The sequence below is a fragment of the Amblyomma americanum genome, chromosome 6 (genome assembly GCF_052857255.1).
Source record: "Amblyomma americanum isolate KBUSLIRL-KWMA chromosome 6, ASM5285725v1, whole genome shotgun sequence".
Taxonomy (NCBI): domain Eukaryota; kingdom Metazoa; phylum Arthropoda; class Arachnida; order Ixodida; family Ixodidae; genus Amblyomma; species Amblyomma americanum.
Window position 1 is genome coordinate 96,470,446 of NC_135502.1, and position 15,836 is coordinate 96,486,281.

Below are 15,836 nucleotides of genomic sequence, written 5' to 3' on the forward strand. Positions count from 1 at the left end.
AAACATTGCAGCTGGTACGTGCAAAGCTTCACTACGGCCTTTCAGTCACGCCATACGCTCGAAGTACGAATGCGCCTATATGAGAGCAAACAGGGAGTAATCTGTCCTCTAGCACAAACCCTTCTGTAAAAGGGTTTTACTCTTTTTTTACACCCTTTTGTTTAGACAGTAGCTATGAACCCCGGATTAATTTACACCCAACGAGATCGATTAACATGCCCCGAACTGTTGGAAGAGGGTCATTTTTCTATCCTACCTTCTTTGAAATGAGGCCTCAGTGGTCTGGATAGAAAACAATTAAAACTTCGCGCCTTGTATAGTGCAGTGTAAACGAAAAGTTGATACTCCATGATATCGGTGGCTTGACAGCGCACATACTGGTCTTAGCCGACCACTTGGAACGAACCCAGTCTACACGATATCGAATGTCTGGGGTCTATCCAACGGAAGGTGGCGCATTTGCTCGCTCACGTCGCTCTGCGGCTGTAGACGAGCGATGTCTACAGCTTTGCAGCGACTTTCACTGAGAGGTAAATTCAGAAGCGTCCATGTAGGCCAAAGGGTTCTCGTGCGGCCACATGTCGGCCCTTGTACGTGACCTGCGGTAACTAGAATGTATCACTACATTGCTTTTCCTGCATCCTGTTTGAATATGGCTGGGCATGCCGATTGATCCCAGGTGTTTCAGGGAAGCCCGCCACTAAAAAAGGCGCGTTTTCTTGCGGCACAGTAATACCATGAATGGCGAAAACCAAAAAAAAGTGGCGAAGCATGCTAACTAGTCAAGCGATTAAATTCTAATATTAGGATTTTAAACTGTTACAGAGATGCACTTGTTGCCAATTAGCGATTTATGGCTGTCCTTTAGTAATTGCGATATTGGGTTTTAGATTTTCGAAAACGCATTACCCTCGCTGCTGTGGATTAAATAATTTTTGGTCATTTGTGGCGGAATTCGAAAACCGCGCGCCCGTGGTGCGCGCTTAGCGACGTCCATCAAACGACGTCACTCCATGGCTCACACGCCACGTGACCTTTTTTCTCTCGCCTGTGCTGCGGCGCCCACAGCTCCTCGCTGCTCCAGCCGAGGCGGGGCAGGTGAGCGCGCGTGAGGACTGCGGTCAGAAGCTTTTTCTGCTCACGTCATAAGAGACCGTGGCTTTTGCATACGTAGCCGTGGATGACTCTTTCGCATACTGATTGATGAGACACTTGTCAAAAAAAAAAAACGTCTTAAACGAGCTGAAACCAGTGGCAAGCTCACAAAATTGGAGGGTGTACCTTATTTCCCTCAACTAAGCCAGTGTTGGTGTTTCTGGTTACGGGTTCGTGCAACCTGAAAATAGCTCCAAATAAAACAGCTATAAATTCTTGAGTGAACTTGCACCCTTGGCCAGTTAATTAGCAGTACCCAGCGACCATCAACAGATCGGCATGTCAGCGAAGATAAACGCGTGCGCAGGATGTTTCCCTCCGTGATAGCGTCCGTTGAGCTCTAAACACAAGTGAATATAAAGGGAGTAGGCTATTGTCTGAAGCGCTCCATGGCCTCGTGGTAGAGCCCCGGCCTCGGCTTCGGGATGTAGTGGGTTCGACTCCCGCTACCGGCTGGTTACCCACCGGTTTCCTCAAAAGGGGTACAGTGCTCGGCTTGCTAGGGTTGCATGGCTTGGCGAAGGAGCCTGTGCCTTCAAATTCGGTCACTGTGGTCTTGGAAGGAACGTCGAGCATTCACAGGCAGATCGAAAATAAAAGGTCACAAATAGGCTTGTACCGGCTACAGGGTTGCTTGACGACGGAACTTATCTCTAATACGGCAAGGCAACCGTTTGGCCCAATACCCTTTTACCAAGCATCTCACCCTAGATGAGCCGCGCACCAAGCCGGGGGAAACCTTGTATTTATTAGAAAACCGGTGGGTACCCGGCGGCACTGGGGATCAAACCCAGCACCTCCCGAATGCGAGGCGGATGCTCCACCACAATGCCGCGCCTCGGTCACGCTCCGGTAGCGCACTCCCGTTTTATAATAACGGAGCGTGCTAGTGGGGTGCTTACTCCCTTCTTGCTTCCATATAGGCGTGCTATTGGTACTCAGACTGTTCATATGAGCAATACAAAACCCCCGACTACGGTAGACTGTGTGCCCAGCTTCCTGGTCGTACTGAGACAGCAAAGGCGTGTGAAAATAGGATTTTTTTTTAATGTGAACGCCTTGGTATTTCACGGGCAGAAAAACAGCCGATGTAATCAAAAATAAACGTTCGTTGTCATTTAATAGGGGGTGATTTTTTTAATCTTTATTTTAAAAACTGAGAGCTACGTCGGTACGGTTGTTTGAGGTGGATGATAAAGCGAAGTGGATAATATATCCCTTATAATGATCAAACAGCCGGCGATTATTAATTTATATTAACTAATAAAATTTCTTATTTTTTATTTTAGGGGGGCTATGGTTATATTGCGAAACTAATGGCCGTTGCCTTTTAAGGTGCGCCCTGTTTATAATTTCCTGACTAGTAATGTGGTTCGAAATATGTAACGTCCAAAATACGCATTCAAAAGTTTTTGAGTTGGCTTTCTAACCTCACCAAATTATAAAATGACGTCGCTGAGTGGGGTATCGTCGCCGAAATCAGTTATCAGTTAACGTCTTGTACATCATAAAATACACCAACTGCGCCTCTATTCGAAGCATAAGAAGTGCGAGACACGCCAATATATGAGTAACAATGCGGGAAAGCCAACTCAACGAGCTTTCGAATGGGCATTTTTGACGTTCGGTACTTCGAAACTAAATGCCGATTGAGAAAATTTGAAAGCACACCTCTCCTTCTGCGTTGACGGCCAATGAATTTTGCAGCATAATTTTGCCCTGATATCAAAAGTAGAAAAAGCTTATTAGATCATTTTAGTTAATATTCGTTAAATTATTCGTCCCCAAAGGTACGTTGTGTCCGCATTGATGTACAATCAAACGCAACAGACCGCTCCAAAGTATTCCTGACAGTTCTAAAAATCTGTAAAGATTCAAAAATCACCCTGTTTTATTTTATTAATGCGCAGTAATCGTCTTCTTTTAGTGCATGCTAAAAACCGTTTTGAACAAAAAAATGGAAAAAGATAATCTCAATTATCGTGCGGCTGGTGAAACTTGCCCACCTATTTCTCCCTTCTATTTGCTCTTTAACAAGAGCGCTACAACGTGAGTATCGTTTTATCTGATAAGCAAAGAAGAAACCTGCTGGCAGCTGGACAGCTAATAAAGTGGTAGCCAAGTGACTGTACAAAACAACAGCAACAGACCGCTTAGGTTCGGCTGCCGATTCCAAGGTTGCGGATTCGATTCCGTCCATAGAGGCCGTATTTCGATGAGGGCGGTATACGAAAGCACTCTTGTACTGTGCGATGTCAGGGCACGTTGAAAAACCCCAGGTGGCCTATGTTAATCCGGAGTCCTCCATTAAGGTGTCCCTCAAAGCTTGAACCACTTCGGGGAGTTAAAGCCACACGCACAATCCACAAGAGCATGGGAGTTGTCATATTCGAGCCTCTGGCGCGTCTCTTTAGTTTGTACTTTTGTTGGTTAAGTAGATTTCAACATTCTATTTGTATGCAATAGTCTTCATCAGGTGTAATGTAAATAGTTAGTTCTTATGCCTGCACTTAGTTTCACTAGATATGATTTGCACGGATCCCAACTAGCTTTTAGCTAGGGATCCAGATGTTGTTTCAAATATGTTTTGTATAAATGCTCCGAAAAAAAATTCAATTCAATTTCTCAGCATAGTAGAAGCTTGTGACACGCCTTAAACAAAATCGAGCAGTTCCTCATTCTCTCCGCCATGACAAAGCTGTCATTCTGGCGGTTAAGAAGGAGCAAGGCAGTGGTCAGGGCCCTGTAGCACTTGTAGCAAGATCCATACACACTACATTCGAACAGGGGGAAACTTCACGATCACGCGCCTACTCTCGCTGGCTTGCAGCTAGGCGTCGTGATTAAGCACTGACGTGTGCGCCGGTCGAAGGTCGCGCGGTACTGCTAAAGCGTTGGCCGAGTTTACGCTCACAACACACGCTGTTTACAGGCAGTACGCAAAGCCGTCGCTGCTTCGTAATTGACTTAAAGCGGGTATGTCATGGACGCCAGCGTTTTGTCTCGTTTCCGTCAAGTCCCTGGTTATGAGGTGCCATGATCCGTTACCAGTTTGGACATTGGATGACGGCTACCAATCGCGATGCATACAGTAGTTATCATGCCCCCCCCCCCCCCCCCAACAAAAATAAAAGCGAAACAACCAAGTTCATGGAAGTTCATGGAATGGGTAGTTGCTGGGGAACTTCCACTTATCGTTTGTTTCCTTATCTCTCCATGGGATTAGGAACTTTGCTGTCTATCGGGCTGATAAGGCTGGAAATTCCTCACTAGCGAGAGCATCAGCTTAGGTTTTCCACTACCTACTATGCCGAGCAATCGGATAGTGAACTCCACAACACTAACAATTTTTAAAACCCTCTTCGCGTTGGTGTTGCTCTTTAAATCGGTGCCTGATTAAGGGCGTCATTATCTTGCTGCTGTGTTCCTCTTTGAAGCGGTGTGTGTCGAGCGGACGCAATTCACGACCCAGTTTGGCACCGGGTAACGGATTGCACCTCCAAGTGAAGGTGGCAGCTTTACGAAGCCGTCCTTCGTACTCACATGCGATCAGAAGAAAGACGATAAGCCTCAAATAGTCCTCCCTGTAGTCCAAGTCTTCACTGGAAAGAGAAGGGTGAAGGATGTAAGGAAAATGAGGGTCGCAAGGCACGTTGATATCCAGTGAGAATTAGGAAGCAGTCGGGGAAAGCATAATCAGGACGCATTCTTGCGCAAACACTCTCGCATATTGTTTTTGAAGAACGTACAAGGATGTTCGTGTGTAACCCAATAGTGCGAATACACAACGCAGGAATAGTTTATGTAAAAATATGAATCTTTGCAGCGGATCGCTACAATTCAATAAAACCCCCCAAAAGTTTGATGCCACCTTTAATCAGTGCTCAGGTCCGAATCGGACCTGATGAATGTGCGGGCAGCTCCAATATGAAATGGGCCAAGTTATCCTCATTAAACCAATGATCTCTCGAAGTGTGAGCGAGAAACAGTTTTTCCTTTGTTCTAAATGGTTCTGCTCTAATCTGATGCTGTTCACGAGAGATTTTAAACCTTTCTGCACAGGTAAGTACAGAATGGCTTCTTATGTATGTAGTGAATGCGCCCATTCATTGTAGGAGCTACTTGTATAGCCGACTCTTAATACGTACACGGATGGACCGATAAATGCTCGAATTATGCAAAGTTCGCATTAAGCGGAGCCTTTTTATTAGATGCGACGTGGACGGGAGCAGAAGTACTTGATTTTGATTGGACTATACTGGAAAGCCTCTTCTTGAGTCTCATTTTGTATGCATGCATCGTCGTCCAGTTCAATCGCTTGGTAAAAAAGAATCGGGCACAATTAGGCTCCGCCCTAAGGGTATGTCGCGATAACGTTAATCGGTCTCTCCAGCCACCCACGATCCTCTTCGCTTATCACTTCGCAGATACAGACAGTGTTGGTCATACAAACAAGACCTTCCTTTAACCAAGTCGAACGAACTTTCCTCGATAGTCTAGCGACAGCATGTCTGACTCGATACCGAAAGGTCAGAGGTTCGTTTCCTATCTAAATACCCGTATTATCTTTTCAGCTCAGTTAACCTGCTTTATTTTCTTACATGAATTACGACATAGGAGTAATGTAGCGACCTTATAATTAATTTATGTGATTTTTTATTCACTTCCAATGCCGCAGCTCCTCGCGTGACATCACGACTTGCTCGACTAATCCGGATTTTCGCGATAGACCAGCGCTAATTACGACACCGGGTTCTCCACAGAACAGAACCCTTAACGCTATTGCATTAAAACACAATTAGAGCTTGGAAGAAACAATCAATTCTGAAGTTCTAATATTCATGGGCTTATTTTCCGACAGCGATGCGGCCACAAGGTGACACGTTCGCGACATAGATAACAACCGTTCCTATCGGAACAGTCCAAGCATTAAAGCTGCTATTCTAGAACGCACCGAGTGTTGGGAAGCACTATGAAGGCACCAGTGCCTTCAGGTTGGCTGAGCATAACGACTCCATACACTGGAGCACATTTCATGGGGGCATGGTGGGCATACGCGGCGGGCCCGTGATAACGTGATAGCGTTGCGCGCAGTTGGCGTAGTAAAAAAAAAAATCTCGCATACGGAATAATAAACCGACTCTGCTTCACGACCTTCGTTTACCGAGTATAGTACGCGTGCGTCAAACTCCGAATATAGAATATACATCACCCTTTCAAAATTCTGAAGCCTTACAAAGAAAACTTTAAAAACTTACTCTTCTTGAGGATCAAAAGTGTCGTATATGATGACCGGCTCCGATACTTGATCCATAAGTTCATCCCTGTGGACCAAGAAAATCATATCTTAGTAGAAATGAAATTGGCAGGCCTACAGTCGCTAGTTTTAACAAGGCACATGCGGTGAATATCGAATCCGCTGCTCTCTCTCGCTAAGCCTACCGGGGTCAGTAACTTCTTCACTACGCCGAAGTTTAGTCGGCCTTCTTATTTGACTCCAACAAATGTACACACTATCGACACGCCGTAGAACGCGTCTTGACGTAATGTCAATACTGTGCCGCTTGGCTGCTTCTGATTCCGAGGTTTTGGGATGGAGTCAACACCGCGTCGGCAGCATTTCCGTTAAGGGAATATGAACCAACCCGCGTGTTCGCGTGTTCTGCGATGCCAGTGCAAGTCGAAGAACGCAGGCGACCGAAATTTTCCCGCACCACATCCCTCCAGTTTCTTTAACAGCTTACCTGCAGCAGCTCCGGGCCATGAATCATTTCATAAAAGTACAATTTGCTTGTTCTGTCATGCTTGTCCTAGATTTCAATGCGAAGAGCTGCAGGGCAAGAGCCACACGCGTTAAGCAGTGGAAAGCGTGTTCCTGGTCGACGTTGTTGTCCTGAAGGAGTTCATGGCGCATACCCACTGTGGGTAATTGGCCCAGACACGGGGGGCGACTGACAGATACTTAAAAACGTTTTCAGACAAAAAAAAAAACAGCAGCTGCAGCGATTTAAACTAAGAAGAAATCGGAAACTGGGAGAATGGTGTCTGAAGATGGGAACCGGGATATACGTTTACTGTATTCGGTGTTGTCATTGCAGAATAATTTTGAACATAAGTAGTCAAAAGATGAAATTCAGATATTTATGGATGGCAGTCATTTCGAGTTTAAAATGGAACTCTGAATGGAGGAGAGGGCGTTCCTGTTGCTGCGCCCGAGGGTGTACCCTCTCTTGGTGCTTCTACAGAAGCTTCTACAGAAGCACCAAGAGACAGAACAATCCCAGAAAACAAACTTAGACCGAGCTGACGCAGCGGGTGTTATAGCAGGCGCCTCCTCAAAAGAAGAGAAGCGGTGGCGGCACCACCAGAGATAATCTACCATCTCGGGTTCAGCGTTGAGTGGGCACAATGGGGAGACCACCAGCCTAAATCTGTGGAGGTACATAAGCACGGACTGAAAGGCGAGTTGGTGTTGCCCACTATAGACCACGTACGAGCGCGCACAAATAAGGACGTCTGCGTCCTTCGTCCTTGATTGTGCGCCTCCTACGTGGGCTTCTCTGGCGCTAAATGTTTAACTGAGGAACGCGACAACGTAGACGCGTGGCAGTAACCTCGAGCTTGCGCGATCGCCAGTCTTTACGGCACCAGGGGCAGAGAAGTTGCCCGTAGTTGGGAGAGGAAGCAAGCGCGGAGGCGGAAAGCAACTTCGCGGGAAATGCCTGCCCTTCACGGCGACCTTAGCGCTCGCCACGATGCGGTCTCCTCGCGCGCTTGCCCATTTCTGTTGATGCTGGCTCTGCTTTGGGAAGGGGAAAGACCGGGGCAGAGGGACTTACATGGCGGAGAGCTGGGTGGGCGAGCGCCTGCAGGACCGATGAGACCGTCTTCTTCCTGGCTCGCGGGCTCGCGGCTCACGAGTGCGCGTCGCGAGGAGGAGGATTCCTCTTCTTTGTCCCTAGACACGCCGCGCGACAGACGTACGAGTACGAGCGCTAAATCTTCCAGTAAAAAAAAATGAAAAGGACAGATTCGTGTAAAATGTTTCGTCGTTTGCGGTAACGACAAAACGCGCGTTTTCTGGTAATTACAGAAATTTCTATTTTTTTTGTTATATTTTTCTGCAGTACCGCTGAATTGTCTGTATTTATGTCGTACTTTTCTGTAGTAAGTACACAAAATTCAGTGGCTACTGCAAATATTTCTCGTGCAACTCGAAGTTCGTTGTCAAAAAAATACAGAAAGCCTGTTGCGAGGACGGAAAAGTTTCTGTTGTGTTTTTCGACCGGGATGCTCTGAAAAAAAAAAAACCTATTTTCTGGGACGCTGCGAATGCAAAAGAAGAAGAGATTGCGAAGGCAATCAAATCTAAGCAAAATTCTGGAAGACTCAAATTCAGCAATAAAGAGTAAAACGAATAAAGTACGATAAATTACCTTCCTTCGAGCGAGCCCTCCGGCATGCCAAACGAATAAAGAATGTGGCCATGCTAAACAATGTTCTGGTGCTTGCATAGTGTGTGTCGAGAGAATTCAGGGCACTATTGAGCATTCTGTGTGGAAATGGAATTGTTCGGCCCAAGCACTTCACAAATAATGAGGTTTTTTTTTTTTCTGGTCAACGGCGGCACATATAACAGGGCCAACAGTCGCAAACCAGTCCAGAGGGGCATTCGCGACACCTCGAGGTCGTGCTATACCATAACTATTTACAGAAAACCTGGTGGTTTCCTCCTCTCCACGCGACTGACGCAGCAGCGGGGGTCGGCTTCTAAGTGTGGGCTCGTGCCTGAGCCCCACTCGTGAACAATTATTTCCGCGTATTGCCAAGGCATCTCAGATACATTACATGTACAATATTTATTCTGAAAAATCAAAAACACAATACACGTAAGATGCTAAAATTAACATCAGATGCTTGTTTCATTTTGACCCACGAAATAATAGAAGCTTGAGCTCTCGCGAGCACTTCTCGAAGCTTGCAATGTAAAAAGAAAGTCAGCCATCCCCAGTTTTCCTGCCACATGCGGAACAAGAACAATGCCGCTGGTTCGCTTAGACGTCCGTGATGACAGAAATTTTCTCTGACTCACATTTCTTGTCGGCACGCTGTACCTGGCTGAGTGTTTAAGGGTATGTGAAGCAACAGCTGTGTTCCTTTCTTTCAGGCAAATTATCCTGACGGTCCCAAATTGAAAGCATTCTTGTTGGTGAAACCGCGCAATGGCGCACGAAAGAAAAAAGAACAAACAACAAAAGGCGCAACAGGGCCTTTATTTTTTAAGTTACAGTTTATTCGGGTCACCATTCGCATAAGTACAAGCCAGCATGTTGCAAAAACAATGACAGCAAAAAAAAAAATCAAGGAAACACAAGCCACGAGCAGCGGACCACAAAGTACACATACACATTCACCATCGAGTAAAATAAACACAAGCCTTACCTAAGGTAAAGAAAAAAAACAGAAATAACTAATTCTCAATAAAGGCAGATGGAGATTTAACGCGAGTTCCACCTAGCTTTTTGATTTCAGTCGCTTCGATAGCGCTTTTCAGATCTTGTCTTCGTTCTTTAATTAACACTTCACAATTTCCAAAATGCTCATTACACACTCTGAGCAAAATCTCATGAGCACTGCGTCTATGTTCAATGAATTAAGCGAATTCTTTTCTTTTAATGCGAAAGCACTACTTCACGTAGTCAAACCCAACCAATAACTTTGCGGCGTCCCTGAGCTTGAGGGTGCAGAAATAAAATAAATATAGCGCGACAAGCTTTCGAACCCGCGAGGCCACGCGAATCAATCAGCTTCGCTGGCCACAGCTGCACGAGAGCACTTTGCCATCACCGCAGTTTGTTTTTATGCCACCCACTCTGACAGGCTTCAAGCCCGACTTAACCAGTCGCATCTTGACACACGTCATACACAATCACACTGGCATCCTGCTCTCACTTTTCCTGTACATAAAAGCCCGGGAGACACACACATGCATCGAGTAAAGGCCGCCAGGCAGGAAGGCCATAGCACACTGCTTTCTGAACAGAGACTTCGGTGAACGTGGCGGCTCTGCGTGGTGATCTGTCATGCGGCTCTTCCATAAGATAAACAGTCCCATGAGCACTAAGATATCGCATGGAACCTTAGAACCTTCCATTGTAGGCAAAATCTTGTAGCATACGGCGTCATCTCAATGCCCTTTTTGAGAGTCCGTTGAAGAATGTCCAAAAAAAAAAAAACACGGCATTGCAACAAAACTCAAAATAACGACCAATAGTTTCTGGCTGCTGACACACGCGACTGTTTAGAGACCATAGCAGAAAAGTCCCCTTCTCACGAGGCCACGTTTTAACGCATCAAACCGACGCTCGAAGTTTAAAAAGAAAGTCTCCGCGGCCGATTGAACACGTCTGTTTCATCTGCTTTAATAAATTGTCAAGAGAGGTGATGTAAGGCTGTTAATACATCGGTACAGGAGATAACATCTCAAGCAGAACTTTTGTCATCTGTTTTCTGGAGAGACTGCACAGGTACTTTAATGAAAAACGTACAGTAAGAAAATGAACGTACAGTAAGGAAATGAATTATGTCGGATACTTCCATGACCAACCCACAAAGGCCCCTGACGTCTATGACCAGTGGGCGCAAACAGAACCGGCAAATGGGTATTTGATAATCTGCTTAGGAGAGCTAAGATGAAGGGGTTGCTTGTCGTTTTAGAATAGAAAGACCTTGAAATAAACTGATGGACGAACAAATGCTAAAGACACACCAGCCTTGAGATGAAACAAATTGTCTGGGCGCGTAGCTCTCACTGAGAGCGCCATGCAAAAGTTGCAAAAGTTCGATGCATCGCCTGTACTTTTTTTCTTGCGCAGTGCAACACTTTCATGACGCAGGAGGGATTTGAAACCAAGATGGTATTGCATACTTGTGCTAGTGCAAACACAGATCCATCCTGTCCCATCCCTACCCATCCAAGCCTGGGTTTGTCGCCTGACGCATTGGGACTGGAGAACCCCAGAGAGGCCCACTATTGCGATACCGATGCAAGGGAACCCCCAAACTCTCATGACACCTGCAAAAATATTTCAATGACTCCATCCAAAAAGACTTGGAAGCACCATTAAGCAGCTATGCAGCATTTCATACAAAAAGGAGAGAGATTTGAACCGGCAAATTCAATTATGAAGAGCGCGCATTCACTCTACGTTATCGCAATTCGTAGTGGGCCTTGTGCTGTATTAAACTTGCAGTTGCGTCCAGCAGAACTGCGTGTTCAGAGTAACGTTTATTTATACTGAATCGGCAACTGTTTTCTTTTGGTTCCGTTAGAAAAGCTTAATGTTTACCATAAGCTGTAAGAATGAAGAAAAAAGCAGTGGGACATCAGCGCAGTGCAACCGCCTCCTCGACGGGAACACAGCTGCCGGTCGGTCAGCTTGACAGGACTGTGCCCTAATTGTGCCACATTCCGGGGAGACAATGCAGAGCCAAGGACGACGCGCTTAAGCCTCCACCGCTGCAGAAGCGAAGATGGCATGCCGTCATCCATCCCACCGAATATAGAAAATGTGGTCCTGACGGGAACCCTAAGGATGGTCTCATAAGTAACCCCCTAAAGTACCGAAAATACCCGCAAGAATCCTCACGCACCGCCTGAGCAGAACAGCTGAGAATGCCTCGAGATACTCGGCCACGGCGCTGGATACTTCACTAGGGCTTACTGCCCGTTATATATGTAGTAGTTGCTTCGAACTTTGAAGATAAAAAAAAGTAGTGAGACATCAGCCTGTTGCGACAGCCACTGTTCCCGTGAACAACCGCTTGCTTTTATTACCTCACATAAAGGAGGACAAGTGCTCCTTGATGTCACACGGCGTGGCGGAAATACCGAGTAGCGCGAGGGACAAAAGTCGAAATAATTTTAAGTTATCGTCCACTCCGCGCCTGCGAATGGCACTTGTTGGAAGGCATCTCCTTACGCCCATGTTAAAAGTCAAATTGTTTGCGTTCGAAATTTTGTGTCTGTACACGTTTAATAAGGCTTTCCAGTTCTCCTTTCCAGCCTGTTTTGAGATAGCGGTAAAAGTTCCTTGTATGTAACTGCTCGTAGGGTACCTGCCTTTCCTCTAGGCATCCCACAAGTGATTTTGATTAAGACTGTTTCCTCTCACATGTTTCGATATATTTGGGTTGGGTTTTGGTGTCCACCTGATAGCCGTGCTGTTTATGACTGCACCTTGAATGAGTGTCCTAGTCTGCCACCCCTTTTTAATTCACTTCACATACTGAAGCGAAAAGCCTCACTAAGCTAGGTAAAACAGTCTTCAAGTAGACAGCACAACGATCTTGAACGACGTTCAGGCCAACCAAGCATAGCCGTTTATGACCATATGTGGTAGAGTTACGGTGTCGAACCCTTGACCCATGACCTTTAGTTGACCTTTGACCTTAAGAACATCCGATAAGGTGATGTGAAGCCACGTGATGACATCCAATGGGGGTGTCATAAGACCATGTGATACCACGTCATAATCACGTGGTCGTGTGGGCATGTACAGAACGGCTGTCGCGAGCGTGTAGCGGAGCTGCCATGGACGAGCCTCAGACGCTTAGCAAGCGTCTTTGCTTTTCGCTGAATTCCAGGGTTAGCCAAGATAAGCCACTGCCAACATTTAAGTAAGCCGTGAAGTTTTATTCTGGCTCCGCCTCATTTGATGTTAAATGTACTTACCATTCTCTTTCAGTGAAATCGCATTCAATCCCATGAAGGCGAAAACTGTCCGGCGTCGGCTAAGGAAGTGGCCGCCTGCCACAGTTTCCGGAGGAGAGGAGGGAGACACCGGACTAAGAGCAAAAGTGAGGATAACTACGAATGACTCAGAAAATTGAATAAAAGAAGTGGTTGCGAATAGGAATACAGTAACAATAGAATAAGAGTTAGAAAGTCTAATGCGCCCGTCCTTGTGCCCTTCTCGTCCGTGTTTGTATAACTTTGCTTAGTACCTTTACTCAACTATGTACAACCGACTCGCCCAACAACATGCACCCTTAAAACATCGAAATCTGTATAGATTGGTCAATGAATGAGAAGTAATCGGTGTTAGGATAGAACCAACATTGTAATGGAATCGAAATTGGAATTGATTGGCGAGAAGAAAAATGCTATCTCATTCACCCTACATCAATTTAATTGATCGTCCCTAAAATTTTTATAGGTACTACTTTTGTCATGGATGCGAACGTCAAAAAAGAAAAAGAGAAGTGAACGCCTAGATCCTAATGCGAAATTTTCCTTCAGCGCCGTCCTTCATTTTATGCTGGCTATAAGGAGCGTTCAAGCCAAAAATTTTATTTTCTTTGCTTAATAGAGTGATGGATAGAAAATGGTTCAGTTCAGTTTGACGGAATAATTCGGCGAAGAAAACGACATGGCTGGTTGATACAGGCGGAGATTTTATTCATAACACGTTTACATGTGTGTGCTTTAGTTTACACAGCGATGTCGCACACAGGTTCTTTGTACTCGTAATATAAAAGTAAAAACACTCTGCTACGTGTGCAGGGGATGTTGCGCTGCGACTTCGCTAGGAGCCAAGCAGTTCCAACAGTTCACGGTCAGACATGAATGCAACGCTGGACAAACACGCACAATATCTGTGCCAGTCGCGTGCCAACGTGTTGCCGTACATCTCATGCGAACTTCTCAAATGTGAATCAGGACGTGCAAAGTGCGGACGTCTGTACATATGTCCCTGGCACTTGAAGGCCAGCTATAGGGACAGGCGCTTACAAAAATATTCTGGGTAGTAATAGACGTCTCGGAGTCTGACGCGACATATCTTGGCAACTAGTCGGAGTTGTGGCACTTATTGGCTGGTGATGGAGGTCTCCGGAGGAATGGTCACCAACAAGGGAGAATATGTCTGCTGAGTTAAACCAAGGAGCATCTATTTTGCGAACTGTTTGCTCGTTAACAGTACATGTGTAAACGACAGCCCTCTACTTCAGAATTCTTTTCTGTTGCAGCGTTAAAATTTTACAAAAAAGCTCGTAGGTTGAAATGTTCCTCAAGTTAGAGTATTCATGAAAGGCAAGGGTTTCTCCTGGCTTCTTGACAAAGTCCTCGTCACTAGCGCCAATGCGGTCACCCGTTTACCTGCTAGACCGCAGTAGGTAGAATGGCACGCAAAAAATCCCTGCAATGCATGAGACGTTAACTTTACCCAAACGTCCGAATAAATAGTTTGTTCTAAGAGGACAGGAGTTAAGCTGCTCTGAATTTTAAAGTTACGTTACTGTAAATGTCATGATGCCACGTGTGTCATGCGTGCGGTTTGCTGTCCTAGATTGCGCTGATGTTTGTTTGGGAATGCGCTGACCAGCTCATTAACCCCTACTCAGGAGATATCTTCAATATTTCGATAGGTCATCTCAGATAATAAGTTAGCCACCATACTGTCATACTGGCGAATTTTGCACTTCTGAATACTAATAATTTCATTTTCGAGTTGTGTATATATGTAATCCAATATTTGGTAAGAAACGCTGCTGTTTAAACAAATGCTGACATTAGTTACGAAGTAGTAAACTCACGAGCAGATTAACAGGGTTGTGCTGCAGGCCAGTTGGTAATATATTTGGAGCGGTATCAAGCCGTCGCAACAGGGGCAAGACACGGAAAGAAACAACACATCAAAGAGGCCCACTTGCAGCTACTTTTATTGAACTACTTTTATAACCATTTTTGATGAACGTGCAAGAGCACATATCTGTCGTCGTGGGTTCGAATAAAAGTAGTTGAAAGTAGGACTTTGTGCTGCGTTATTTATTTCCTTGTCTCGTTCCGGTGACTGCGCCGAAGAATGTTTCACGAGCAGAACTCAGTATGAAGTCGGCTTAACAAATTACTTGTGCTTGAGTTTTGCGCATAAATTAAGTGGCACAGTTCTTCATGAATGAAGGCAGAACAGGACGAACATAGTTTGCATAACGTAACGATCCTGACAAGTTTCAACAGGTTTGTGAGGAACACGCGGATGGTGAATATATACATGATATAAACATCGGACACTGCAAGCTCCCGGTAAAGTTCTGCTGTGTTTCTTGAGAGTCCTTGTTTTCAAGCGTGACACATAGCTGAAGCGAAGACTGCACTTGCGAGGACGACCTGGTTGCCAAGAAGGTGCTTTCAAGAAACCCCCACTCATCCGCTGCACACGAGACAGGGATTAGTTCTGCCGTCCGCATCGAAGCACAGTTACAAGTCGGCGACTTCAAAGCGTTAGGCAACACAGGTCACGAAAGTGTGCACGTTGACGACCCTTTCGCACGTCCACTGTCGTCGAAACCTGGGAACAGAGCTTGCTGTCAGCAATGGTTAGGTTGAAAATATCATGATCTCGATAATTCATTACATTTTGTAGATAATTGCTCACATTATGAACCGCCATTTCACCTTTACTGATTTGGTTGCGGAAGCTGCAGCTGAGTGCAATAATGCAAGGAAGCGTGCACTTGCACAGCGTTTACAAAACGTAACGTAATCTGCACGAGGTAGTAACAATAGGAGTTCTTGGAAATATAAAAGATTTTTGCTAGGTTAATGAATATACTTATTTATCCATCTTAATGGCTGCTTGAGAAGTGCCTGCTGTCGTTCATGACTGGTAAAAGTATTT

The 15,836-nt window shown here is 45.5% G+C and overlaps 1 long non-coding RNA gene across 1 annotated transcript; it reads right to left on the bottom strand.

Moving 5' to 3' along the window:
* Positions 1 to 4,697: 4,697 nt before the first annotated feature.
* LOC144094876 (uncharacterized) lies at positions 4,698 to 8,059 on the bottom strand. Its single transcript, XR_013306609.1, has 3 exons — positions 7,995 to 8,059; positions 6,414 to 6,479; positions 4,698 to 4,757 (listed from the first exon to the last, which is right to left on the bottom strand). It is a non-coding gene; the product is annotated as an uncharacterized LOC144094876 (long non-coding RNA).
* Positions 8,060 to 15,836: the final 7,777 nt, after the last annotated feature.